The 25,897-nt window shown below is 40.5% G+C and overlaps 1 protein-coding gene across 7 annotated transcripts in view; it reads left to right on the top strand.

Annotated features, from left to right (window-relative positions):
* Positions 1 to 25,897, top strand: part of LOC109408351 (formin-J) — a 568,254-nt gene that overhangs the window by 120,418 nt on the left and 421,939 nt on the right. The window lies entirely within an intron of this gene.

Genomic DNA, 25,897 nt, shown 5'->3' with positions numbered 1-25,897 from the left:
CCCTTCAATTTCACCAATATAACACTAATGTATTGTTACCATGTCAAAACGCTCATTAGAAACATTTAAAAGTATCATTTTGACACTAAAGTGTGTTTACATGAAGCGGGTTTCTGGTCGTTCACTGCATTCATAGTGAAAAAACGAAAACTGCGCTAAGGTGATTTAAGCGATAAACTAAATGTAGTAACGTTTTTATTCTATCAAGAAGCAATTAAATTCACATATCAGGTATGTATTTTGCATTACCGAAGTAAGTTAAACAAGAAAGTACGATTACTCGTACATTTTAATTGAAACAAAAAAGCACGGTAAATGGGTACCCTAAGAATCAATGGTCTCCATTCACCGTGCCCCATATTGTCCCATATATCTAGAAAAAATCGAAAATTTGAACATTCGTTTATCTAACAAAATCTTGCAAGTTATTACTTGAAATAAATTCAAACGAAGAAAATTCCCTTAGCTGGGTTGTTTTGATCATTTTTAAACAAAGTAGAATAAAATTTCTCATACACGGTGAATGGGTCCCTACTACCACGGTGAATGGTGACCTACCACGGAATTAGGCGACCCTACTACCCTTTACTAATTGTACTATATCACCAAATTTTGTGAAAAACTTTCTACTTCTGTGGATATTGCTTTAATTTTAACCTATAATTAAGGCAATTAAAAGCGGCACTAGCAATGTTTATAAGACTGGTGTCAAATGACAGCCCTTATTTTCCCCGAATCCTCTTAGATCCACGGTGAATGGTGCCTAAGACCTGAGTTTCCTCTGTTGTACGCAGGAGTCGTCTCCATTCCACTCGGTCCATGGCTGTTTGTCTCCAGTTCCGCACTCTGCGTAGGGTCCGCAAATCGTCCTCCACTTGATCGACTCACAAAGCTCGATGCGTACTACGTCTTCTTGTACCGGTCGGATGGCTTTCGAGAACCATTTTGATCGGGTTGCTATCCGACATTCTGATTACGTGACCCGCCCACAGCAGCCTTCCGATTTTGCGGTGTGGACGATGATTGGTTCTATTAGCAGCTGATGCAGCTCGTGGTTCATTCGTCTTCTCAAATTTCCGTCTCCCATCTGCACTCCGCCTTATGGTACGCAACATCTTCCGTACGAAAACTCCAACATGGGCGCGTTGGACCTCTGCATGTAGAGTCCATGTTTCGTGTTCTGCGGAGTTCACTAGAGAGCCCAAGTACACGAGTTTTTCAACCACTTCGATTTCATCACCGTCGATAGAACGTCGGGGTGGCGGGCACGATAATTTCTGCCTGGAGCCCTTTACCATTATGTATTTTGTCTTCGACACATTAATTACTATTCCGGTCCGCTTGGCTATATTCTTCAGTCGGATGTACGTTTCCATCATCGTCTCAAATTTGCGAGCTTTAACATCAATATCATCAGCCAAACCAAGCAGCTGAACGGACTTCGTGAAAATCGTCCCACTCGTGCTTACCCCCGCTCTCCTTATTACACCCTCTAAAGCAATGGTAAACATCACCTTGCTGCAGACATGTCCAAACACTGCACTGCACGAGGAGTCGATGCTCAAACACACCACCGTGGGTGCCAAGCCACCACCTAGCTCTCCGTGTTTCAGAACGAACACGCACCGTGTCTGGCTCAACACCGGTGTCGGTGGCGGTGCTCAGGCACTGGACACGGTGTTTGACGCTTCGGGTAACACGGAGCCCGAGTGTTTCCGATTATGCAAAACACTCGTGCGAGCTCAAACGCTCGGTGCCGTTCATTGTCCAGCACCAGTTGCGAATGCTGTTAGTCGACGACGAGAGTGAAGTACTTGGCGGCTCCTTTTGTGTCTTTCTCGTCCCTTCTGACTCAGTGGTTCTGATGCAGCCAAGCTACCATGCACTGTGGCCGAGCTCACTGCTTTGGTGTTTCATACACTCGGAAACACTCGGCCTCCGTGCCCAACCAAAACTGAAACACGGAGCAGAAACTGAGGCTCGAGTTATAACACGGACACGAGTGTTTCGCCAGTCGCACTGTGTGTTCATCAGTAGAAGCTGAACGAAGGTGGTGATATGAACACACACGGTGGTGTGTTTACGGGCAAACACGCCACCGGTGCGGCACGGTTTGGTGGTTTGCCCATGTCTGCCTTGCTGTAACCCTCTGCGAGACTCGAAGGGGCTCGAGAGTGTCCCTGATACTCGCACCACGCACATCACTCGATTCATTGTCGCCTTGATCAATCGTATCAGTTTATCCGGGAATCCGTATTCGTATGTAATCTGTCATATCTGGTCTCGATTGATTGTCTCATACGCCGATTTGAAATCGATGAACAAGTGATGTGTGGGCACGTTGTATTCGCGGCATTTCTGTAACACCTGGCGGATGGCGAACATCTGGTCCGTTGTAGCGCGTTCACCCATGAATCCAACCCGATATTATCCCACGAACTCTCTTGCAATCGCTGATAGACGGAGGCAGAAAATTTAGGAGAGTATCTTGTAGGCAGCGCTCAGTAGTGTGATCGCGCGATATTTCCCGCAATCCAACTTGTCGCCCTTTTTGTAGATGGGACATACGATACCTTCCATCTATTCCTCCGGTAATACTTCCTCCTCCGCCTCCCACATCTTTGTAACGACCCAGTGTAGTGCTCTCACCAGTACTTCTCCGCCGTATTTTAGAAGCTCCCTTGGTAGTTGATCTACTCCAGCGGCTTTGTTGTTTTACAACCGGCCAACCACCTCCTCAATCTCTTGAAGGTTTGCGGGCCGGCAGTCTTTCATCCTGCGCACGTATTCCTAAATCTGTTACGTCGCCATTGAGGTGCTCATCGTAATGCTGCCGCCATCTCTCGACCACCTGAGTTTGAGTTTCGGCGTAATCAACAAAATCCTCAAAACAACTCAAATGTTCCAAATTAGACAAAAAAAACTTGCTAGCGACACCGGAGGTTCAAAGTCACTCCGAAATACGGAGGATTAAGTACATATCAGCGAACCAGTCGAAAATTTCCCATGATTGGATTCAGTAAATCCGTATGGTCCATCGCGCGTTCACGTACTAAATACATCTACCTACCTAACTGATGCGGCACGTCTCTTCTTCGCAAGTTCACGCGGTTCCATACCGCGCGCTCTCAGAATAGGCTCGTCTCGTCGTAGGCATGGATTTCGGTTTATCCATTTTCGCACCGCCCGCGCGCCCGAGCCGCCCTCATCAAAAGTCCCCGCACAAGCAGCGATATCTTTTCGAAACGATTTGTAAGCACTCTGTCTGCTGCTGGCTGGACCGATGCGCGGTGTGATTGGTTTAATGTCCCTTCCATTGGCTGCTCGTACGTTATTAACGATTATGATTATCGTTATTAGTTTTTGTTATTGCATGGTGTGGGTATTAAATACCTAGTTGCCTGGATGGCCCGGCGGGGAGCATACAATTTGTGCATCCAAGATGGTTTTGAGCAGTATACTATTTTGGAAGACTAACGACTGCTCAGTGGTCATCAAATGAATAATCCGAACGTGGGATTACCGTGGGAATCAGTTTTGCGAAACATATGCCAAATGTGTTGCATTTTTTTGTTGGTCAACTCGAACAGTTAATCGATGAATGTAGAGAAAATTTTATTCTTTATATTCCTGCTGCGTGTTACGATATTTTTGTAGTTTAAATTGATAACATTGTTGTGAGAAATGTTTGAGATGTGCTTACTGCGGTCATACAATTGTAGAAAGGCAAACGATTCCTCGGTCTCCAGTAGGTAACAATAACATTGTTTCTCTTCCCGGTGACCGTGAGGAAGTAGATGACACCGTTAGTGACATTTTATTTGTTGAATTGTCAAATTACTGAGAATAGTTAACGAGCTCCAAGTCCCGTTCATTGGCCCTTTTCTTCTAGGAAACTTTAATTGTTCTGGTTAATTATAAAGTTGCAGTTGCTATTTGGATAAATAATCTATAAGTACATTAGTTAAAATATTTTCTTATTGATTTTAATTAAACATTATATTTTGATTAACAGGTGCTGCTGCTATGTACCCATCATACTAATCACGTTTTTTAAATCTATTTTCAGGTATACACATATTTCAATTCTTTGACTAAATACAAAAATTTTGGCATTGGTAAGTGATAATAAGTCAATTTGTAGGACAATCATTATCAACAAGCACAGGTTTGGAAGAAAATTATTGCAAGGCTATAAGGCTATTGTGAAATAAATGTCATACTGACAGTAGCCTTTATTCAGGATAGCGTTGAAATAAATTTCACGACAATTTGTATGGTTTGTCTGTCCATAACACATCCATGATAGAAGTTATGAAACAGCTTTCTGATAATTTCCCACTGAAATAATTCGTTCGATCCAATTTGTCATCTATGTGCGCAAACAAATCTCCCTAATCCATCTCAGCACACTCATTCAGCTGTCAAGAATCAATCTGGCATCCCATTCGCATTCAAACAACACCGCAACACCAACAATAGATGAACTTTTCAATCTGTCCCCTGGCTGGCAGCCAGTTCTGCACCGAACAATGCCACTTTTGACAGTAATCGATCGGCATGATATTTAATTCATTCGCCCGACCCAGCCCTGTCACTTCATATACCTAGAAACCGATATTTGCCTTTTTATTTTAGTTTGATCTGAAACGTGAACGTTTCAACCGTTGACAGTCGGTTTGATTTATGATTCAAATGGCGGGCGGCGCGCGCGCACACCAGAAGTATGATGTCCACCGCGGGGGTCTCAATTGTTTGTTGTTTGTTGTTATTACTGGTCGGTCGGAGCTGGCCAACTAGAGACAGCGCCCAGTCAGCGGTAATGCCCGCGGGCCGCAAATATGTATTATTGTTTCAAAGTTTCCATTGACAAATTTGTGACGCGCGACTTCGGGCTTTTGTTTGATCTATGATGGTCCGAACGAGGGGCTTAGCGCGCATCGGGGACAATAGTGAGGCTGGCGGCGGCAGCAGTAGAAGGGTATTAAACATGCAGGTGTGCTCACCATGGCAACGGAGAAAGTTTTTAGGACAGTTTTAAGGATGGATTTGCACAATAACAAATGAAAAGTGATACACTTCGACCTTATTTTACGCCGAATTGATTCACGTCCACTTTTTTGCGTCCAAAATTGAGACTTACGTCCATTTTATTCATTGCTCTAAATCTTGAATAGTTTTCTAAATAGGGAAGTGGAACCATCTCGGCAGGGGTCCTAGTTTGGGCACTTTTCTGCTATAACTCTGCTATAAGGAAAATAAAGGGCAAACAGTGTTAACTCCTTATAAAACTATTTCTTCTGTTATTTATTTATTTCTTCAATTATTTATTTATTTATTTATTGGGAGGGAGCATCAGGGCATCATTGAAGTTGTAACTGTGCAACGGAGTGGATTGCCAGCCGGAGCGTGGTGAGAAGTAACTATAACATCCTTGTAGATGGGTTCTTCTATCCCAACAGTTGCAATGGATTTGACGCGCCCTTCTTATAACAAACCATCCCGTAGAAAGCTTGACAAGTAATGTGAATTTCATTATTCATCCTGTTGGAACATACTGTTGGAAGGAGATTCTCTTAAACCCGCGGATTTCGCGTAAGTGTCTCTACTTACGGGTCCGCCACACCCCCTTTTGGCCCTTCATACAGCGGTATGTTGAATTCAGAATGGTAATGAAATTTAATCTTTACTGTTGAGTGGAACTGCATGCAGAGCAAGACTCAAGCTAGGATGGTGGCTACCTACATACATACATACATACATACAATTATTTATTTATTTATTTATTTCGTCAACCAACGTGGACTAGTACATTGTACAAATCCATTTGTTTTCTTATTTTCTATTTTTTTATAGTTATGACATACATTTAGAAAAATATACATTTTATAAAAAAATAATATGGTAGTATTTTGGCAACAAAATGGCAACATTGTTCAAATAAAATCATATATTACATGAATGAAGCGCCGTAAATGATCAATTGACCACCTTTTAATTATTTTCCCGAGATGAACTAGCCTAGGGTTAAAAATATCGTTAATGCAGACAGAAAAAAACCTACCGAATATTTGAATACACATTTAAAAAGGTGATCGACGGGAAGCAAGCAGAGTGTGACATCTGTTTCTCTGTGATTTAGGTTTAATCATAATTTAGCCAAATCATACTCAACCGCACTTGGACACATGGCTTTCGGCCAAACACGTGGATCACGCCTTAAGGTAAAGAGAGATAGAGAAGTCTAAAATTTTAATTGATAACGTCAAAATAACCAACTAATTGAAGTATCACCAGAATATTCTTGCCCTTCTGAACGACTATGTCGAAAACGATGCTTTCCTATCTGCTCTGGATACCGAGAAAAAGAAACCTAAAGCTTCACTTGATAACTAGCGCCATCCATCGTTATCGAGATAAAGAAGTCTAAAACTTTGCTTAATAACTAGTGCCACCTAGCAGCAAAATCACCAACTAATTGGTGAATAACCAGGATATTCTTGTCCTTCTGAACAACGTTATCCCTCTATGGTTGGCTTTTCGGTCCGGATAAATTATAAGCGGGGTGATACTATTTCATCCGACGTTTCGACCCTTGGTTTGGTCGAAACGTCGGATGAAATAGTATCACCCCGCTTATAATTTATCCGGACCGAAAAGCCAACCATAGAGGGATAACTCTGCCAATCCGTCGGTCGTTTCCACAATCAGCTCTTCTGAACAACTATGCCGGAGACGACACATTTCTATCTGCTTTCGATCCCGAGAGGGAGAAGCTGAAACTTTACTAGATAACTAGCAACACCCCCAGTTAATGGACGGTCTAATGTAGATCGATCAGTGTTGCCATCTGAGTTCATAATTCCAAATAGTGGTCACACGTGATAGGCTTTATTTTGAACTCAAATTTTGCCGAACACATGGAGAAGGTAAACTAGTATCTAGTATGTATGTGTATTTCAATGGGAATTAGTAAGTACCTAAGTACTCTATTTTTTTTACGTCCAATTTGGTTTAAGCCCCTCTGATAGTGAACGTAAATTACTGTAGGAGTGTAACATAGTCCAACATATAAAATTACCATGGTCAAAATCAACAACGGAATCAACAAACGGAGCTTTGCATATTGTCTGCTTCCTAAGTGGGCTCAGCAATCACCACCACTCACTCCCTATATCGAAAGTTTGGGCAGGACCGACACTTTACTCCTGCTTCCTGCTGCACAGAGGTATACAAAGTATACAAACTGATACCGCGTGCAGCGCGATATGACTTCTCGTATAAATAAAGCCCTATCCGCTAACACCTCTTGCTAACAAGGGTCCCCGTCTGTCCCGGACCTTTCCAAGAACCTATTTCCATGCCGTGGGCTCGGACCCAAGTGACATATTTTCCACGGAGGCTTTCTCATGGCCATCATCCGATAGAAGGATCGAGTTAGACCACCGGGCACCGGATGTTCTACGAAGCTGACTTCCAAACTCTGAGAGCACCGTTTATGTAATTGCGAATGGCTTAGCCACTCCTCGAGCTCACGCGCCACCTCGGCTGTAGTTCCGAGATGCTATGTGCGGCAGAGAATGAGCACATCACTACTTGACAAGATTATCCGGAAACGTATCCCACCACATGCGGCATACGAATAAAAAATGTTCCGAAGTTTCTGTAAACCCTGCACACATCGAAGATTTGGGAAAATCCGTATTGCTGAATCCATCTAGGTACTATCTAAAGCAGACATGGCCGAACGGGCCTAAGTTAGATGAAGGGTTACTTCTCCATGGCTCCTGTTGGCCCTTGGAATCAAACTGTGGATCTACCTACCTTTCGTGGAGCTTATTAGCACATTATTAGTCAACGTGGCAGTCCTGTATACCCCTCGTTTCGCGCATTTTGAAGACCTCTATCTCCATGAAGCACACATGCCCTTTTTTGATAAGGATTCCAAGAACTATCATACCGGTGATGAGCTAACATGTATTGTGTGATACTTACCTAAGTATGGACGAGGTGACACTAGTCAGAATCACCGTATGTAACATATGTAAACAAAAAAGAGATTTTCACATGAGGCGCTGAATTTCGTTAAGGACTACTTGTATCACTCACCTTTGGGGATGGTTTGTGAAAAAATACCCTGGCTTTTCACGTTTCTGAAATGTTCAATGCAGGTATGGGAACATTCACTTGCAAAGAGTTACACCCACTTGCTATTTTCTCAGCTCAGAAGCGTGCAATCAAGAAACACCGTATCTAACAAAATCCACGAACGGAGAAAATCGAAGGGGAAGTTCGCTGTTCCCATAGCAACTCATACATAGCAAGTGAGTGTAAATCTTTGCAAGTGAGTGTTCCCATCCTTGGAATGTATGAGTTGCTATGGGAACAGCGAACTTCCCCTTCGATTTTCTCCGTTCGTGGATTTTGTTAGATATGGTGTTTGGTAAAGTTAGGCTTGAAACAGCAGTTAGCTCCACCTCTTAGAAAAATTCACTATACACCGTGTCCAATAAGTACTCATACTTACTTGGTACTTGATGGGCTACAACTCGTAGCGGTGAGTCTACACTGAATAAAGTACTTATACAATACAATAAGTACAATACGTACAATAAGTACTCATACAAAATACAAATTTTATTTTACAACTGTGATTCATATTTTCAAAATGAATGTATGTATTGAAGGGCCACATAATAGTGATTAAATGACGCAAACGGTTTAGAATAACTTTATTTTCTATTAGTTTTTATAAGCCTAGAAGTACCGTAAACCGGGGTTAAATTGATCAGACGTTTTTTGTTAGAAAAAAACATACTTTAAATAATATTATTTCAAGTATAGTGCATAGGGTCAAATATAAAACGATATTTGCAAGGTAGTTAAAGCCTGATTTTCTTACAGAAAAACGTCTGATCAATTTCGACTCAGAGATCACAGTAAATATCATTGAACCGATACTAGTATATCAGAACCTTTGATTATCAATTTTGAGGATTTTCGGCTTTCAGCCTTTTCAGTCGGTAAAATCAGCGAAAACTATTTTACCTCTACATCCGACGATTCCGGTTGTTTAATTCAATTCTTTTCAAGGACTGTAGAATTTAAAGGGGGGATTGGAGTTTGGTGGTGTATTTCAAGAATAGTTTCTCATCGTCTTTTAACTCTACCCTACACCCTACTATATCAACTTACAGAGGACTGATCCGTTGTTTAGAGGGACTCACAGATTCGTGAGATTTTAAACGCTCTTCCACTTTCCGGATCTTACTTACTTTTACTCACTTACAACTACTCTACATGGACTCTTCTTGTCATTCCGCCTGTCCACGGGGCGCTCTAATCCCTGGCCTGTCCTATCCTGTGGTGGCTGAGGACTCACCGGCCTTTTCAGGCCCACGTTTTGCAGCATCTGGGATACCTGACCATACCTGACTGGTTATCGACTAATGAGCTTTGTAGCACTTTTGCTTCAGCGTTAACACTCTACTGGCCCTGGAAGTGCTACCGAATAGTTCATCTCCCGATGGCTACCTCGCGTGCTTCGGTGAGTGTTTATTAACCTTCCTTAGTCCCTAAAAAAAAGTTACAAATAAGACCCTGGGGTCATTTTTGACCCCAAACTTTGGACAGCTCGCAAAAATCAGTGGCTTGACCGATTTTGGATCTCTTTGGCTCAAATGAAAGGGGCACAAGTCTAGTTTTCAAAACCACCGGAGAAATCCGGATTCGGCCACTGTGGCCACCGGGAACCTGCTTCAACTGAAAAATGCCGCTTTTGAGACCCTAACTTTGGCAAGCTATAACTTTGCAACCAAACAAGTAATCAGGGCCGTCCAAGGGTCGTTGGAAAGGTATTCACGTGGACTTTGATTATAGACATTAATATTGACTAATTATTGAGAACCGGTTCCGGAAATCCGGAACATCCGAAATTTTAGTTTTCATCATTGCTATGTGCTTGAAAATCCACTAATGTATTTCCTTTATGCATTCTATTGCATTACTTCTCTGCACGTTTCACTGAAATGAGACACATATTGTTTAAGACCAGTTTTGAAGGGTTCTGGGCAGGTCTGGTCAATGCGGAACGGGTTACAGGGACTCCGGAAGGTGATCAATTGGGTAACTACAATGAACTTCGTATAGTTTTCGCTCCAAAACCCGACGCCACATGGTGCAACCTACGTGGATTTTCATATCTGTTGTTCTTGTGATACACAAAGAGATTGATAGTCATCTTTTTCTTCTTCTTCGTGGCGTAACTTCCCTACTGGAACAAATCCTGCTTCTCAGCAAAAGTGTTTTATACTAGTATATACTGAAAGTTTTCTCTGCCAATCATTATTTTACATATGTATATCGTGTGGCAGGCACGAAGATAATGTATGCGCATGGGAGTAAGAGTAATGTCCCTTACGAAAAGTTCCTAGGCCAACCGTAAATCGAGCCCGTCACCCTCAGCATGGTCATGCTAAATGCCTTTGGGGTCAGCTATGGTTATAGGGGCCCCAAATGAATAGTCATATTGGTTCCACGTGGTCAGCGGAGTGGCCACTGGAGCAATCCATATTCTACTACCCTCAGATTATTACAATAAATGTAGGCTTTTGACGGCTAAATTTAAATCATGTACATTTATAATTTGTAATGTTTTGGTATAAAAATGAACAAATGATGATCTCAATCTTGTCTTGCGATTTTCTACTGTGAAGATTACGAATTGGGTTCCAAACGTTGGAGCCAAGAAAATAAATTCGTAGGCCAATTTATTATGCAAGCCAGACAAAAGTTCGTTCAAAGATCAAAGATGATCTCGATCTTTCCAGGCCATGGTCACCAGAGAAACTGTTTTACAGCATAAGTAGACATTTAGCAGCTGACCTCATATTGTGTTTCACACTTGAGGTGCAAAGTGTGAGAAACCAATCTGTCATTTGGTTCTTTGTTATCAAAGAATTGATTATAAAATTTTTCCGTACTTTAGAAAATGAAGTTTTCCGTGCTTTAGAAATAGTAGTTATACTGAAAATTACTCCAAAAGCTTCACCAGAAATTTCTCCAAAAGATGCAGGAGTCAAATCGGGTATCTCTCTTTGAGGGATTCACCGATAAATCATCTAAAATTTCCGTGGATAATTTATCTAAGAGTTTCCCGGAGAATCTATTGGAGGAATTGTCGGGTCGATCTCCTTCAGAACTTATGGAAAATTTATGGCAAAAATTCCGAAGGAATTCTTGAAGGAATTTTCGGACGACCACCCGAAGAAATATCCTGAGAGACTACTGAACGAAATTCTAGAGATCTACTGAAGAACTTTCTGCTAGAAAGATTCTTAGTAGAAACAATAGAAGAATTAGGAGTGGAACTCGTAGGACAATTCCTTGAGGAATTAATTGGTGGAACTGTTTTTTGTTAGTGTTTTTTTTTTCAAATTAAAAAAATAATAAAATTATCTCTTGGTAGAATTACTGGTGTAACGCCTGGTAATTTTTTTACAGAATTTCCCGGTGAAGCTCCTTGATGATTTTCGATAGGAAATCTTAGAGCGATTCCCGATGAAAATCCCAAAAAAAATTCGAATAAAAGTCTTTGAAGAATTTCATGTAGAGCATCAATAGGAACTATAAACCAGAAACATTGGGCATTTAGTGGCACTCCTAGAGGATTTCTCGGTGAAACTTCTCTGGGTGTACCTATTATGAATTCTAGAGGAATATCCGGTGTAACTATTGTAAATTCAAGAGGAATTTCAGGAGGAGCTAGAGGAATTCACGAAGCATCTGTGTTGCAAAGCTCCTACAGTTATTCACAGCAAAACTTTTGGGAGCTAATGGATCTCTCAGAAAAAAAATCCAGTTAAACTTCTTCAAATTTACGGTGAAAATCTAAGAAAAACTTAAGTGGAACTCTAGATTTTCACACAAGAAAATGCGTCACGGAGGGGTGGGGAGGGTACGAAAATTAAGATTTATGTATTACGTAATAAATTGATGCTGCCTAGATGAATTTCCAAAGGAAAGTAAACTTTCCGCTGAATTTTCTGAGGGAATTTTAAAGCACTATATAGTGAAACTTGCAGAGATTATCGATGAAATTCCTGCAGGTATGTACAGTGGAACTTCTACAGTAATTACTTAGAGAAATTCTTAGTGGAGTTTCTAGAGGATTTTCCAAAGGTATTTTGAAAAAAAAATTCCACAAGTTTTCTCGGCGATACTCCTGTTAGGAAAGTACCTTCTGTGAATTTAACTTTCAATGGAATTCCTGACAGAATTTCTCTAGGGATTAAAAGTTTATCTCCTAGTGGAAATTTGCGGCGGAACACATAGAGAAGCATTTTGAGGAATTCTTGGGGAAATTTTCTTTGGAACTTTTAGAACGGTTTCTGAAGAGATTTTCGGTGGAACTTCGAGAAAAAATCCCGGAAGAATTCCCGATAAAACTCTTGCCAGACTTCCCGATGGAACTTCGAGAAATAATCGATGCAACTCCTAGAGCAATTCTCTTTGGAACTCCTTGACGAATCCCTAGTGGATTTCCTAGAGGGATTCTTGCTGTAACTCCTAGAAAAATTTCTGGTCGAAGTCTTAAAGGAGTTCCAGTGAATGTACTGAAGGAATTCACGGCGTATTTGCTGGACGGATTCAAGGTGGATCAACTACTACTAATTCTGGATATTAGCGGAGGGTGTCCCACAAGTGTTCACAGAGGATCTTCGGGTGAACTTCCTCTGTAACTGGAAGTACTTCCGTTGAAACTTTGAGCAGAATTGTCAGTGAAACTCTGACGGGAACTCCTAGAGGAATGCCCAGTGGATCTACCAAAGAAATAATTGGTGAAAGTAGAAAAAAAAACAATTAGTGGAACTCCTAGAGAAAGTCTATTTGGAACTCCTAAGATTTGTAACGGAACTCCTAGAGGATTTTCCTGAGAAACTCCTAGAGGCATTTCCGTTGTAACTTCGGAAAAGATTCTTAGTTCAAAAAATTACTACTGGCGAGAAAATTTTCGGGGCAACGTTTAGACGTTATGGAGAAAATCCTTAGTTATATTCTCAATCTTTCGAGATATCCTCGATTAAGTAAAAAAAATAGTATTCATATTTGCGCAAGTTCGTCGAATTACGAAAAGTTACAAAACTAAGTTTAGTAACCTTGTACTACAAAATAACTTCGATACTAAGCTTCAGTTTGAATACAAATTTGCTTGTTCGATATTAGAGAATCAGCTGAACTGTCCAGTGAGTTCGTCCCTTGCCGTTCGCTTCCTGTAGATTCCATCTGTTTTATATCAGGTGGGTTTGTTACTTGTTATTTCCTTACTGTATGTGTGTGTATGTATCTTTTGAATATTCATTCATTCATTTTGTATGGTTCTTCACCATGGGTGTCGACTTACTTTTGCCTTTGTCAATATTCGATATAACAACTTGAAAATTATCTCCACCGCTCTAATTTCCTTACTATATCTTTATTATTTAATAGTCCGACAGATGACAGAGTACAAGTTTTGTGTTTATTATCAATTATGAATCTGTTTGTGTAAATTTCTTATACCCATCTATCTAGTATTTATTCAACATGCATTGTGAAGTTCAGTACCTCAAGTGCCGGCCCAAAATCTCAGTACATTTCCAATTTCTCCTCTATTAGTGTACAATCTGCTACTATAAGCTGCTGGCCAAAGTATTTTGTTTTACAACATGTTTTAGTATTTTTTTTCCTGTGTTTGTGCGGTCCGTCACTTTTAATGTCGGCACAGAATTTTGCCTGAACATATCGAGTCTACGGTATCAAAAGCAAGTAATATTGTCTATTGGTTCACCAGTCCTCTTAATTGCGAAGTGACGCAAGATATCTTTCGTTTCAAGGTCTCACTATTCTTCCAAACTGTGAGGTGCCACAATTATGTATATATGTGTTTTGTGTATGCTCACGGTTACATAGATCGCATCGCTTGCCAAAGTGAATCCTGATTTATGTAACTATCAACCCTTCTCAACTAACAAAAACATGCTAAAATTTGCTTGTTATTGAAATGGTTTTCGATAAGTAGGTACTAAGCCATTTTGTTGATGAAATGCGTAAAGTGCTGAGCACCATTGATCTAGAGGAATTCCTGCAGGAGCTCCTGCGGGCACTTCTAGAGTCTAGACGAATAACACAGCGAAACATTTTTTTGTCTCAAGAGCAAACTTATGTGTCTCCGAAGGCTTTTGGGCCGCTGAATCCGAATCCGGGCTCAGATTTGCTCTTACACGTCACAATTTTGAGCTATACCTCAATTTATAGGGCAAAATATGCGATTTTAGGCTTTTTTGACTGCAAGTTATTAAGCATGGAAATATATTTTTTAAGCAATCAAAAGGTTAATTGGTCAATTAACATCTAAACTAACGACTCATGCAAAATATTTCGTTTTACCTAATCAAATTTGATAGATTTAAGCATTGTATGTTAGTATGAAAACTTGCATGCAACTTTTGGACGGCGACTTGTATGGGAAATATCGTACCTAACATAAATCGCTTAAAACTATCAAATTCGATTTGGTAAAACGAATTATATTGCATGAGTCGTTGATTTAGATGTTAATTGACCAATTATCCTTTTGATTGCTTAAAAAAAATATTTCCTTGCTTAATGGCTTGCAGTCAAAAAAGCCCAAAATCGCATATTTTGCCCTATAAATTGAGGTATAGCTCAAAATTGTGACGTGTTAGAGCAAATCTGAGCCCGGATTCGGATTCAGCGACCCAAAATTCTTCGGAGACACATAAGTTTGCTCTTGAGACAGATAAAAAGTTAATTTTTGTTACGCTGTGTAATAGGTAAAACTTCGTGAGAGATTCTTGTTTGAACTCCGTGAGGGAAATTCTGCCGAAATGCCAAGTGAAACTTCTATAGCAATAATCGTGGGAGCTCCCGAAGGATTTTTTTTTATTTTCACCGGAGATGAAAAAGGCCGCTGGAATAGAGCAATTTTCAACAATCCTTCCTCCAACAGGTATGAAACCTCCTCATTTCTTCATCTTTTTATTTTATAATTTGCAATATCAATTTTTGAGTTAATTTCCAATGAGAGTGCACTCATTGACTGAATTGCTGCATCTACAACAATTGTTGTTGTGAGAATACTAACAAAAATGTACAAATCTATACATTTATTGGTAAAGAAACGTGATCATATTTGCAACACCAAAAGTAATTCCTAGTGGAAGTCCTGGTAAAATTCTAGGTGGAACTGCCTCATGAATTTCCAGTATTTTTATTTTGGAATCTCCAGTTTTTATGGAATCTCTCGAATACTATCATACACCCGTTGTCGTTATTCTGCACAATGACGTAATTGACTATGACAATTTTGGCTCCTTTTGAGTTATTCACCTAACAATCTATCGGTCATTATTTTACTTTTCTTTCGTAGATAATGTTAGCACCATCGTACAAATTAGGTTCCCGTATCCCGTATCACAAACACAATGTCTTGGTTTTCTTTGCATGCACGTAAGCTCTAACTCACATCATAGTCAGTGCTGAGATGTCATTTCGACATATCTAAATTCAACCACCTACAGAAAATTTTAGAAGATGATCCCGAGAATATCGTATATTCTTACATGTGCGGCTAGACCAGTCCAGTGTGTTTGCAGGTGATACGAGAACCCTATTTGTACGATGGTGCAAACATTATCACGCATCGGTAGATAATGACAAAATCTTGCATCATAATCTGGCAGAAATATTATAGTTTTATTATTTTACGAGACATATACAAGAAAGTCATAATTTTGGAAAGCGCTCACGACAGTGTGGTGAGCTTCCGAATGCCTATTTTTGTTGCAGAAAATTGAAGTAAGCACAATTGGGGTTACTCTGGTGGTCACTCTAGTGGCCTAAAAAGATCGAGATCATCATTTGTTCATTTCTATACCAGAACATTACTGTTACAATCTATACATATAAATAAAAATGGAATGGTGTTTGTATGTCATGAATAGGCTCGGAAACGGGCTAACGGATCTACACCATGCTTTCAGAGTTTCATTCGTGCAGGGCTCCGACGTGTTCGTGCGAAAAAATAATGGTGAAAATCGACCGGGAACGCATCGAAAACGAGAAAGTTTCAAGTTAGATTTTGCGGGGCATTTTTATATTGAGCTGCATGTCAAAAAACACAGTAGGCACTAGGCAGGCAGTACAAAGTTTGCCGGGACAGCTAGTAAATAATAAAAATTGAGCCGTCAAAAGCCTACATTTATTGTAATAATCTGCTGAGAGTAGTACAATATGGATTGCTCCAATGGCCACTCCGGTGACCACGTGGAACCAATATGACTATTCATTTGGGGCCCCTATAACCATAGCTGACCCCGAAGGCATTTAGCATGACCATGCTGAGGGTGACGGGCTCGATTTACGGTTGGCCTAGGAACTTTTCGTAAGGGACATTACTCTTACTCCCATGCGCATACATTATCTTCGTGCCTGCCACACGATATACATATGTAAAATAATGATTGGCAGAGAAAACTTTCAGTATATACTAGTATAAAACACTTTTGCTGAGAAGCAGGATTTGTTCCAGTAGGGAAGTTACGCCACGAAGAAGAAGAAAAAGATGACTATCAATCTCTTTGTGTATCACAAGAACAACAGATACACAGGGAAAAATTTCTACTCAGTGACTGAGTTGGTCTTACTCAGAAATCGAAAAATCCTTTGTTTTCTTACTCAGTTTCCGTTAAAAGTGGGACAACCCATTGCCAATGGGTTGTCCCACTTTTAGCCGAAACTGAGTAAGAAAACAAAGGATTTTTCGATTTCTGAGTAAGGCCCACTCAGTCATTGAGTAGAAATTTTTCTCGGTGTATGAAAATCCACGTAGGTTGCACCATGTGGCGCCGGGTTTTGGAGCGAAAACTATACGAAGTTCATTGTAGTTACCCAATTGATCACCTTCCGGAGTCCCTGTAACCCGTTCCGCATTGAACAGACCTGCCCAGAACCCTTCAAAACTGGTCTTAAACAATATGTGTCTCATTTCAGTGAAACGTGCAGAGAAGTAATGCAATAGAATGCATAAAGGAAATACATTAGTGGATTTTCAAGCACATAGCAATGATGAAAACTAAAATTTCGGATGTTCCGGATTTCCGGAACCGGTTCTCAATAATTAGTCAATATTAATGTCTATAATCAAAGTTCACGTGAATACCTTTCCAACGACCCTTGGACGGCCCTGATTACTTGTTTGGTTGCAAAGTTATAGCTTGCCAAAGTTAGGGTCTCAAAAGCGGCATTTTTCAGTTGAAGCAGGTTCCCGGTGGCCACAGTGGCCGAATCCGGATTTCTCCGGTGGTTTTGAAAACTAGACTTGTGCCCCTTTCATTTGAGCCAAAGAGATCCAAAATCGGTCAAGCCACTGAATTTTGCGAGCTGTCCAAAGTTTGGGGTCAAAAATGACCCCATGGTCTTATTTGTAACTTTTTTTATGGGAGTGCCCCTAGGGGTCATTCAATTCTTTTAATTTTTGGGAAAGGTTTATTTCCGCGGAAAAATAATTGTCAGAAAATTTCAGATTGCTAGGATTCGTTAAACAAAAGTTACAGAGAATTGAAATTGGAAAAAGGTCAAAAAAGACCCCAAGACCTTACTAAGGTTAAGATGTGATTGAACATGTGTTGTTTTGTTCGGGCTCCCACGGATGCAAAGGCCTCAGTTTAGGGTTGACTTCGGTACCTTCAGCTTCACGTGTTCTGTTGCTACCACTATTGTTGCTACGTTGCTGCTAGTCATGTTCTTGCTAGGTCGCTACCATCGACTCCTGGAGTTTCAGCAAGCGCTGCTTGAGGTAATTGCTGATGTTACTCTTTCAGGAAGCAAAGTTGATGAGATCACATCCAACTATAGTGCTGCTTCTTCTGTAGTATGATGTTCTACAAGGTTTTTATTGGCGGCCCTCGTTAAACCTCTTTCGGCATGCTAGCAGAGTTTATAATAGGTTTCGTGTGGCAACCTTCCTCTTACAAAGGTAACTACTTCTTACACTCCAATTTGAATTCGAATTGTTCAAGCTCATTATAATTCCCTCGAGAATCACGGGAAAAGCACGATCACGTCCAGAGCCATACAATTACACGGCGAGAGACAAAAGGCACGGGCCGCATAACACTTTGAATTGGGGTTCCCTGTTCAGTGGACCCCTAGGAACAGGTGGTTCTTCTTCTTTGTGGCCCTACGTTCCCACTGGCACTTGGTCTTCCATTTAGTGTTGTTTGAGCACTTCCACAGTTATTAAGGAAGCCCTTATCCTTTGGCTGCGATTGCATGCATTTGCATCCCAAGCAACACTCTTGTTTATAAGCCAGTAACAGTAACCTTAGTGCAATATATTCCCTGTTCGAATTACGGACGACAGAACTCAATTGCTTCTTCTTTGAAACCCAAAAAGCGCAGATTCTGAATCGATCTGCAACTTAATTGAGGGGTGATGTTAAAAAATGAAAAAAAAAAAAATTTGTCCAGACGCGAGCCATGGACACCAGGAGCATTAACTACCCACCCTACATACTATCCCAAACCCTCTGTGGGAGAATTGCTGCTCAACACACCATAAAAGCTACTGAAGTTGCTTGTTACTTCATTGCACCTTCTATGTTACAAGTTAGAGAACTGTGAAAATGAAAAGACGCGCAAGTTTTCCGCAACATATTTGGAACCTGATCTGAACAAACAAAGCAAAGTAAGATGTTTCAAGCTTGTTACATAGTATGTACATGTAATGCACACTGACTGTATTATCACTTGTGGGGAATATGTAAGCTCCGCCTCCTCGAATCGATGTCAAACACGATTTGTTATTTGTGATTTTTATGAAACAAAGCCGCAACTTTATGAAATTCTGAGTTGAAATCCAACTCAACTAACAAGATGATGGAAGTTGCGTGTGCTTTTGTTGCAACTCATTTGGACCAAAACATAGAAAGCCACATTTTTGATTATGTTGCAGGTGATGCTTGGGGTGAGGCAAGCCCAATGATACCACACTATGCCCAGGGAAGTCGAGAAAAGTTCCCGACTGGAACGGGAATCGAGCCCGTCGTCTCCGGATTTGCGATCCAAAGCCTAATCCCAACTAATCCACAAGGCTAACTCGATATCCCACGAGGCTAATTGGAGGAACGCAGTGTTATTCTTAGCCGGGGAACGCACAACAGTCTTCTTTGGTTAAACTGTAAGCGTTTAAGGCATTTCTGCCCCTACTAGGTTTGGTTTGCATGTTCTGATCCAAACACCTCGCTGGGATCCACGTGGACATTAAGATGGGAGTTGCCGGGAGTATTTACTGGTGACTTCATGCCATCTTTCTATTCTTTAGAAATATGTATTTAAACAATTTGTGTAACTTTCCATGCATTCTGTGCATTCTATGCACCCAATCATCATGCTAACCTCCTGATATGCTTTGCCACTGCCATAATCATGCCGATAGTCGGGTGGAGCGGAGCCGACCTGGTTATTGATAATAGGACATGTCGTTCAACACAGTAGGTAGTGTAGGTACGTGCCTTGACTTATCGCGGCCGGCTGCAGTAATTGGGTCTGTAGTGTTTGGGTCGAACCATGGGTTTTCCCATGCTGGTCCTTCGCCTTCTTATGGTGGCGGTGGCGGCGATCAAACCAAGAAGCGAGCGCAGGGAAAGGTGGTGTATACATAGTGATAAAAATAAAACCTGCTGCAGCAGAGCGCAGCGCAGAATGGACGTTTATGGGTGATTTGGTTCAAAGTAGAGCTCCGCGTGGTCTGATCGGCCACCAAGTCGTGAACCAGATCTGAATCGCCGCCGACGCCGACAACCGAAGAAGCAGAAGCAGAAAGGAGAGTGAAAGCCTGCTGCCGCTGCTGAAGTTGGCGCAATTTCTGTTGTTTATGGCTAGCCGTGGTAACCGGCTGCTGTGGCGGCGGCGGTGGCTGTGCACTCTCTTTCTCCTGCTGCGGTCGAAGTCGTGGGCTCCGGTTGTTCTACGCGGTGCGCATAGAGTTCATAACTCATACGGTGTGACTTGGGGACGAAACCAGTAAAACTTAGCTCCGGCAACGACGGACGACGACGGACGGAGAGAGATTGATTATGTAAGATCTGTGCCCCGGCTGAGATAATGTCGGCTGCTCTGGTTTTAAAGGCATTTTCAGATCTGGCTGGTCGTTGTCGTCGGCGGGTGTAAGACGAAGCCATGCGATGGCGACGTACTACGTTTAATTGAAATTGACAAAGTACTGCTTTTCCATAAAGAATTGGTTCTGAATTTTCGTGAGATGTTTTTCGACTTTCAAATGACAGTATTGACTTTCACGGAGCTCCAATTAGTTATGGTTTTCCACACGAAGCCGTCGTTTAAATTTCTACTCGAACTTTTGCCCAGAATCTAACCTTCGTTTACAAAAACCTAAAGCCTTTAATACAATGAAAGCGAAAATTTTGCCTGTCCCGATTTTTTTATTCGTTGTACTCCGGTCTTGCAGTGAACAATTCAAAAGACAATTTGGCAAGTCCTTCTGAGAGCCAGCTATTTGGCCCATATGTATGAGTCACATCCTCCACGGAGGTACTTAGCTTCATCAAACTGATTGAGCCAACTTCTCCACAAGATTTCATTTTTCGGATTTATTGTTTTTCATGTAAGTGTGGACCACCCTAATACGCCATTTTGAAATGTTAGTCCAGATAAGTGTTAGATTATGCAAGGGTGCATCTTAAACGATTCCCGGTCGGTCCAGGATCTTTTCGTAAAGGAAATATCCTTGGCTTCATTGGGCATAGAGTATCTTCGTGCCTGCCACACGATATACGCATGCAAAATGGTCATTGGCAGAGGAAGCTCTCAGTTAATAACTGTGGAAGTGCTCATAGAACACTAAGCTGAGAAGCAGGCTTTGTCCCAGTGAGGACGTTACGCCAAGAAGAGAGAGAGAGAGAGCATCTTAAACGAATTTTTAAACCTTCATAAAGTTTTATTGGTTGATGACAGGCTACTGAACATATATATGGCCATTTTGGCACGAAACACGATGGAAAATATTCATCCAATGTAGACATGATAAAAGTTTTTGTTTGATAAACTTTTTTTTATTAGACATGTGACAGCAACATTGTTTGAAGAAAATGCAGGTAATTGGAATACCTTCCTTCAGAAAAAAATCAATCAAATAAAAAACACATATGCTTCGTAATAATGACTTTAATTTTTAAAACCTTTATTTTTTAGTGTTAGAATTAATTTTGGAATTTCGGGATGTTTTTCTAAAAAACTTCATGAAATTTCACGATAGACTGACAGTCAAAGTGTGAAAGTGGTTTGCAGACTACACTTCATTTCTGCGAGCCGGATCGATTACCGAAAATCAGCCCACGGCTTGAACAAAGTGGGCGAATTGTCGGAACATAAGTTAACAAAGGCGCCTATGCTATAGGTCCTTAACGACAAAACGGGACTTCGTTAATTCCTAAGAAGAAGGCACAATAAATGTGTCCCAAACGTCGGATGGAAACATAAGAATCCGTTTCTGATTGCAACAGACTTGAAGCCATTACCCCGAATCGATAGGCCGCCATACACACTTTTAGTAGGTCTTGTCATTTTTGAGTTACATTGATCTATGAAATCTATGAAAAAATAGGCCCTTTTCCTTGCCATTTTCAAATGTAACTCTTGTCAATTTTTGAAAAACGAAGTATGCAAAGTTGCGTAGAAAGACCTAGTTATGTCCACCAAATTTCGTTCGATTCTACATGGAGTTGCTGAATAAATTCATGGGGGAATTTCTGGTATCACTCCTTGGGGAACTGTTGGTGGAATTCAAATAAGATTTTTTTTAAGAAATATTCCTGAAGATTTTTTTTACTAAAAATTAATGGAAGATATTCTGAAAAATTCCCAGAGGAATGCGTGAATTTATTTTCGAAGAAATTCCTGAAACAATGTCTGGAAACCACCTATATTTCTAGAAAAATGTCATGAGAATTTGCAAAGTAATTTTCTATAAGTTTCGAGGAATTTATTATGAAGAAATTTCTGATCATCATAAAGAATCCAAAAAATATCTTAAAAGTTTCCTTGGAAGAGATCCTGGAGGAATTTCTGGTAAAATACATGGAGGAGTACCAGGTGCTCCAGAAGGAATCTGTATGAATTTCTTAGAAAACCTACTGGAATCACAAAAAAGTAATAAGAGAACTTCGGAAGAAATTTCTGGAGACATTCCATGAGAATGTTTAAGGAATCCCTGAAAGATATATTAAAGGAACCAAAAGAATACTTTATCAAAGGAATTCCTGGAGTTATTTCTGAAGGGGGAATTTCCATAAATTACCTCACGCATTAATAAAGAATGAAGCAAAGTATGACAATCCATTCAAAACTTTCAGAAATCCCACACAAAAAGTGTGACTTATAGGGGACGGGGTTGAAAATGCATTTTTTTGTGTGAAATTGGGGACTTTCTAAGGGTCAATGCTTCTATTTTTGAAGGTTATCTGTAGAAATTCCTTAGAAAATTTATGGAGGAATTTGAAGCATCGCCAAAAATTATTTTCGAAGGAATTTTTATTTTTTACCTTTCTTCTTCACTCAAAAAACGAATTTTCGATAGAAGCCTAGGCTCGGAAGGTCAAGCCACATATACCAATCAACTCAGTTCAACGAATTGAGGTAATGTCTGTATGTGTGTGTGTGTGTGTGTGTGTGTGTGTGTGTGTGTGTGTGTGTGTGTGTGTGTGTGTGTGTGTGTGTGTGTGTGTGTGTGTGTGTGTGTGTGTGTGTGTGTGTGTGTGTGTGTGTGTGTGTGTATGTGTGTGTGTGTGTGTGTGTATGTGTGTGTGTGTGTGTGTGTGTGTGTGTGTGTGTGTGTGTGTGTGTGTGTGTGTGTGTGTGTGTGTGTGTGTGTGTGTGTGTGTGTGTGTGTGTGTGTGTGTGTGTGTGTGTGTGTGTGTTTGTGTGTGTGTGTGTGTGTGTGTGTACAAAAAACGTCACTCACTTTTAAGGCATTTCCCATTTGCTTTTCGGATTGCTTCGGACTTTTCGGATTATAGCTGGAATCGAACCGGCCGCCTTATTTCCTATTAAAAATGGTCCGGATCGGTCAAGGCGTTCCGGAGTTTCAGTGATCCGAACCACCACCGGTAGAACTGACCGTATATACAACTGAACCAAGCCCCGTCAAACTGCGCTGATTTTTGTAACCTTTTGCATGGTTTTCGAACTTTGTGTGAGAAAATCAACACTGGAGAACAGAAATTCCACGATGTCAGCCCAAACATCAAGATGGTGACATAATATTCAAGATGGCGGATTAAAATTCAAGATGGCGGCCGTTCAAGGGAGTATTAGGATCTAAGCCAGGCAATATGGGTGGGTATACTTGAAATGGGGAAGATATATATCCGGAAGATATATCCGGAGTCCTTTAGGATATCCAAGATGCTGGTCTAAAATCCAAGATGGCGGCTGATTAATGGAATTTTAGGCTCTAAAACCATTTAATATGGGTATAGTTGGTATGGGGAAAAAGTCTGGAGTACAAAAATGGTGACCATAATTTCCAAGATGGCGGACCTAAATCCAAAATTGTGACTCAAAATTCAAGATAGCGACTTTTTTAAGATTTTAAGGCTCAAACATTAAACGCCAGATAAAGGATAGGATTTATGGCGCCATGAAATAATTTTTGTTAAACGTATGAGAGTGTGATATTCATCAACATGTCACTTTAGTTTTGTTGAAATAGGTTTTCGAATACACGAGAAAGGCGCCATCATCGACAGGTGCATTGATTAGGGTTATAATTATGTTTTTATACATGTGTATTTTAACTTAAGCTAATTCTACACTCCTAAAGGAGTATTTGGAAGATTTTTTGAAAAAAGTCCCTGGAAAAATTTCAGAAAAATCGGAATTCTTGATAAAAAAAAAACGATGTTATTACTCGGAGTTTTCGGCTATTCAGTCTTATGATTTCAAACGGTAGTTTGTTAACTGCCCGACGTTTCGGCTGTTCTTGGCAGCCTTCTTCTAGGGGAAATTAGATCTATCGTTTACGTTTGTGAACATATATCGTGTGTTGGCTTGTCGTACATTTTTAGCGTGAATAGAAGAAGGCTGCCAAGAACAGCCGAAACGTCGGGCAGTTAACAAACTACCGTTTGAAATCATAAGACTGAATAGCCGAAAACTCCGAGTAACAGAATCTACCAGTCGAAAACCACTGTAAAAACGATGTTAGGATGTCTGGAATCCGTGGTGTTCTGAAAGAATCCCCCCGAAATTTCTCTACTAATTTTCAAATTTTTCAAGAAAATTCTGAAGGAGTTTCTGAAAAAAAAAATCATGGACGATGTTTGAAGGAATGCATGAAAATTTTATGGAAGGAATTTCTAGAAGAATTCCCAAAAAAGGGTCGGGCTCGAGATTTTAATCATTTGTCATCAGATGAGCGATTCAAAGTTCTAATCGTTAGGCTAACTGAAGTTTAGCTGAGAATCTGCCGTAGGAATTGTAAAGAAGCTATCAAGAAAATGGACGGAAATCCCCTAAGAATGTCATACGAAATGCAATATTTAGGCGAATGTGCTTGTGGATCTCATGAGAGTACCGCTTAATTTTTTTATTGATAGTCTGTTAATATTTTCAAAATAAACTCACCTAGTACTTTTGAAAAAAAAAATATATGCAAAGTATTGCAGTAAAAATCAATAACAGAAATCATTAAAAATGTTTCATTGGATTAATAAAAGATCTAAATAAAAATACGTCATAAATTTCCTCGAAAAAAAAGTACAAACTGTTAAAAAAATGCCATTACTATTGCTATCAGGTCTAAACAGGTGGTTCGTAAATATATAAGAGAATACGATTGCGAAAAGCGGTTTTTGTAAAAGCTAAGAATGAGCCTATGCCTGTCCCTATCATTTTCTCGACGACCTTAATATGACAAGGAATTCCTTATAAATTGTTCACATTCAGCAGGGTCTGGCGTCACTCTAAAAGCATTTTGATCACAGCGAGGTTGAGCCTCCTTCAAAATGAGTGCAGTGTGCACTGCGATGCATCAATTTCGTTACACTTGATCCACCTAAAACAATGTTGCTTTCTCGAACAGCGGCCACAGATACCTACTCCACATAATCTACCTAGGCTCGGCAGCAAAACGGCTCACGAACGTTTTACCATGCGCAACATTGTTGCACTGTTAACCGCTTCACACATGCTTTATTCTCCTAATGCGGCACATTTGTGGCATAGTCTCGCCGCCAGCTGGCAACTGCCATCATGCATACAAACAATTTTCTCGGAAGTAGCAGTAATTTGGACCCACTCCTTATGCTGAATGAAACTGAATGTTGTCGTGGATGTTGTTTCTCCACAAAATTACCGTTAAACGGTACGACGTGACGAAGAAGTACGTGAACTGTATTACATACAGTGGAGACTCCTATACTGTGCGTTGGGACCCACTTTACGTCCACCATGCATTTTCGGGTGTCTTCTAACCGATAGAAAGCTGTTTAGGGGCCAGCCACACTCTAAGCTCCATCTTGTACCGACTTTCCGAACCCTCTAAGCAGAATACCCGCCTGGAATGAGTGTAATCAATTTTGTACCTTTTAATGCCGCCCTATTTTGCTTAGCCTTTGACAGATACGCATATTTTGACTACCACTTGTAATCTTCCTCAGTGCCAGTTATCCACTACAGTGGATTGATTAAATTAAAGGGTAAAACTGATTACACTCATTCGAAGTCTAAGCTCCATACAAATTTGCATTTTCTTGTATGGGAGAGGCTCAGTGAGATTAAGACGACCTTAAGTAATACAACATGTCACACCACAGTC

This window comes from Aedes albopictus, chromosome 3, assembly GCF_035046485.1.
Source record: "Aedes albopictus strain Foshan chromosome 3, AalbF5, whole genome shotgun sequence".
Taxonomy (NCBI): domain Eukaryota; kingdom Metazoa; phylum Arthropoda; class Insecta; order Diptera; family Culicidae; genus Aedes; species Aedes albopictus.
Note: the sequence above shows the minus strand (reverse complement) of the source record. Positions and strands in the feature narration are given on the sequence as shown.